General features: G+C 45.0%; 1 long non-coding RNA gene across 1 annotated transcript in view; it reads left to right on the forward strand.

Moving 5' to 3' along the window:
* The window catches only part of LOC135096991 (uncharacterized), an 8,188-nt gene extending 8,086 nt beyond the window's left edge, over nucleotides 1-102 (forward strand). Inside the window, exon 2 of the long non-coding RNA XR_010265244.1 lies at nucleotides 1-102. This exon is cut by the window's left edge and continues 362 nt beyond it. This is a non-coding gene — a long non-coding RNA (uncharacterized LOC135096991).
* The last annotated feature ends 4,106 nt before the right edge of the window (nucleotides 103-4,208 follow it).

The raw sequence follows: 4,208 nt of genomic DNA on the forward strand, positions 1-4,208 counted from the left end.
TAATTTCCTATGCGTCGGTGACCATTTACTTCTGCTACTTACTTCTTATGTACATGTTATGTATAAACTTCTAGGCAAAGAATAAATGAAATGTTAAAGAGACCGCCGGGTTAAAGCATTCTTCCTTGTTTCCTATCGAGAAGTCTGTCTTTGAAATTACGACATCAAAATAAATTATGCTTCGCCTACTTGAGAACCACGTCTTTTATTTCTGAATTATGATAAAATTAACAGCATTCCTATATATAATCGCTAAGAACATTTCAGCGTTTGCTAGTACTGATCAGTGAATACAAAAGTTCTAGACTGGGATTTCATTAATGCCTTTGTAGTACGCATTTGCAGTACGCATTTGCAGTATGTGTTTGCAGTATGTGTTTGCAGTATGTGTTTGCAGTATGTGTTTGCAGTATGTGGTTGCAGTATGTGGTTGCAGTATGTGTTTGCAGTATGTGTTTGCAGTATGTGTTTGCAGTATGTGTTTGCAGTATGTGTTTGCAGTATGTGGTTGCAGTATGTGGTTGCAGTATCTGGTTTAGGGCACGACTTTAAGCTTCTATCTTGAAAGAACGAAGTGAAAGGGAAGAGTCAAGTTGGACAGAGCAATAATGAGCTGCAGAGTTCCATCACGGCCTTAATTACTGCTAATGTACTTGTGAGAGAAGGAAATAAGTAAATGAATCATCAATAGGTAAAAAAACCGCGATTGTTGTACAAAGACAAGCAAAAAGGCTGTGGTGAATGTGACGGCAGCTGTAACAAAGGTGAACCATTGTCAACAGAATATGCATGCTAACTGTTCTGTGGAGGTGTGCAAAGCATTCGTGCATGTAATTTCGTTGTGTTATTCCGGCGTGCAGGTACATTGGCTTGTAGTGTAAGGCTCGGCTGTGTATCCGGTGTGTGGAGGCGTGTGAGGAAGTGCTGAGTGAACTGAATCACCAAGCCCGCTACACGTGTGGTGCTACCTCTTTGTTGAACACTGTCCTCTCAACACCACTGTTTTTAAAGGCCAGAGAGGTGACTCGGCGGGTTCTCAAGGGCGTTTCTCCTGTCGACAATGTAGAAATGTTGTTAACCTGTCACTCAAGTCGTAAAAGCTCCCTTGAAAACCTGTAGCTTCAGGTAACACAGCCTTTTGAGAGTAGGTGGAACTCCACAGTCTGTGTCTGTTAGTGGGCCATGCTGTCACCTGTCAGCTTTCCACCTACATACACTGATGCATGGACTTCATTAATGACACACCTTGGAAAAGTAACCTGTTCACTGCTTTCCGTGCTGGTGAGGCAACGCTTCATCAGCACTGGCACCAGCTGTCAAGAGTTGGTGAGGTAGGCGGCGGGTGGCGCGGCGCCTCGTGGAGCAAGGCTGGAGGTGACAGGCCACGGGTGGAGCTTCCTTGATCTGTGCACCGGCCAAGGGCAACAATATTAAATAAAAACAATAAATCAACAAAAAATGCCCACTGAAGTGCCGGTCCCCGAATAGAGACAGAAGCGGTAGTCAAAAATTGAAGGATAAGTGTGTTGAAGCCTCCCTCCTGAAAGAGTTCAAGTCACAGGAAGGAGGAAATACAGAAGCAGGCTGGGAGTTCCAGAGTTTACCAGAGAAAGGGAGGAATGACTAAGAATATTGGTTAACTCTTGCATTGGGGAGGTGGACAGAACAGGAGTGAATGACTGAGAATACTGGTTAAGTGTTGCATTGGGGAGGTGGACAGAACAGTGGTGAATGACTGAGAATACTGGTTAACTCTTGCATTGGGGAGGTGGACAGAACAGGAGTGAATGACTGAGAATACTGGTTAACTCTTGCATTGGGGAGGTGGACAGAACAGTGGTGAATGACTGAGAATACTGGTTAACGTGGTGAGAGAAGGAAGAAAGTATTGAACCAGGACATGATACTCTCAGTTTTCTTGGTCGATGATTGACGTGAGAAATACAGAGACCAAGCTGAGCAGAAGTAAGGAAGGTGTGTGCAAAAGGAACAAATTATAATCAGGTGAAGGCGAATGAAGGTAAAAGCGAATGTTTGATTGTTGTGAAGAATGACGACCTCAAGAGGCTGGATGTGTTCAGCCGAAAGATTACTGCCAGCCACGGCAGTAAAGAAGGCAGGCAAAAACTTGCCAACTCAGCAAGATCTCTTCCTCCAGCAACAATGTCGGTGATAATTGTATTTCTTTTGGCGTAGTGGAAGATATAACGGAACAGGAGGCGCCTGTACACACGTCCCTGGCTGAATAGAAGAGAAGGAAGGCGCGTCTGCCACGCTCTTTTGCCTGAGCCGAGCCTGCAAGACCCAGCCACCATGAGGCAGTGGATAGGCCTCAACAAGGAGCAGTACCGTGGTCTCCTGCGGCTTGTGACTCGCCTATCAAGAAGGAGGATGCCCACGTGAGGGATGCAGTGACTCCTGGTGAACGCCTCACACTGACGCTGCGTTATCTAACAACAGCTTAGGAACACCGATCGGTAACTACTGACAACTTGGCCCCTTCTGCAGCGATACTACTCTTTTAGAGAGAGAGAGAGAGAGAGAGAGAGAGAGAGAGAGAGAGAGAGAGTCTTGGGTCCCAGTGATGACGTTGTTGGTTCGTCATTAGCTCCAACATCAACTTTTGTGCCTCAGGACGCCACACCATGCACAACTCCCCCGAGGACCTGAGGTAAACAGAGCAGCGCGCGGCTGGACAAGCCCAACCTGTCGGTGTTGTTGGCGCGGCTGGCAATTCAGCCGCCAGGCACCAACATTTCCACCGGCGGGCTATCGCGGCTTGCGGCGGCTGGCAATTCAGCAGCGAATTGGCAAGTGTGAACCCGCCTTTCGGTGTGATAACAGAGTGCAATTTATCACTGAAAGATGAGATAAAGCAGGTGTTGAGGGCAGCAGGAGGTGCCATCTCGGAAATATTGCATTTGTCAGGAAATACTTGGATGAAAGAAAAGACAATGGAGATGGTTGTTCATGAGCAGGTAATGGGGAGGCTGGAACATTACAATGCACTTCATTAAGACCTACCACCACAACCACAACAACCACAATAATAACACTGGTAATAATGACAATAATAATGACCCTCACACCAACAACAACAACAACAACAACAACAACAACGACAACAACAACAACAACAACAACAACAACAACAACAGCAACAACAGTTACAGTACTCTCGTTTACCAGCATACATTAACATAGCATGGTACCCTCCCATCCTTTCCCTGCCCCTCCCCCCCTCCCGTTCCACTGCCTCTATGTACACTTTCCTTTGCTGTGCCTCAGGAGCGCCGTGACGCCTGCCTCCACCTCGTCAGCTGTGCCTCGACCCTCCACTTCTCTTCCCTCCTGACTTGTTCCACTTCCTCGCTATACTTCAGGTTCTTTTTCTTTTATTCTTTCATTATTACTATTTCTTTTTATTATTTTGCTGCCTCATTGTTGTTTTGTTTCGCTTTGCTTTGGAAGCCTAACCTGTCTGCAGCCTTCTTCTCCCGCCTGTTTTCCGCAACCTATGACAACAATGATGATGATGATGATGATGCAATGGTAATAATAATAAATGTAATAATAATAATAATAATAATAATAATAATAATAATATTGATAATAATAATAAAATCAATAATGGTAATAGTATTAATGGTAATACTTATAATGACCATAACAGGAATAAGACAATGATAATATTACTGCAGCGGTTGTGTTTGTGTGACCACTTGTATGAAAGATGCTTGCCACCACTTATTGTAAGAGTGTTTTGGTGGCAGTGTGTGTGACCAGTGATGGCGACCCACCCACCAGTGGTTCTGTGCTGACTACTAGTAGTCACCTGTGTTGTTGTGGAGTTGACGGAGTGATGATGCTTGTAACTTGCCCAGTCCATGAAGCTGCTTGGAGTGTTGGCAGCGTGGAGAACCAGAGTGAAGAGTGGTGATTCTGGCAGCTTGGAGGCTGTGGCAAGTCGTTGATATGTTGATATGTGTGCCAAAGAAACACACGGGGACGAGGGTGCCTCATTTAATGACGGAGAACTCATTGGTACACACTGGATTCAACATGACACTGTACTGTGAGATTGCCCTCTCTCTCTCTCTCTCTCTCTCTCTCTCTCTCTCTCTCTCTCTCTCTCTCTATATATATATATATATATATATAAATATAAGTAACAAAATGATTCATAAGGCTTGAAATAAAGACATGAG

Source organism: Scylla paramamosain, unplaced genomic scaffold, assembly GCF_035594125.1.
Source record: "Scylla paramamosain isolate STU-SP2022 unplaced genomic scaffold, ASM3559412v1 Contig10, whole genome shotgun sequence".
Taxonomy (NCBI): Eukaryota; Metazoa; Arthropoda; class Malacostraca; order Decapoda; family Portunidae; genus Scylla; species Scylla paramamosain.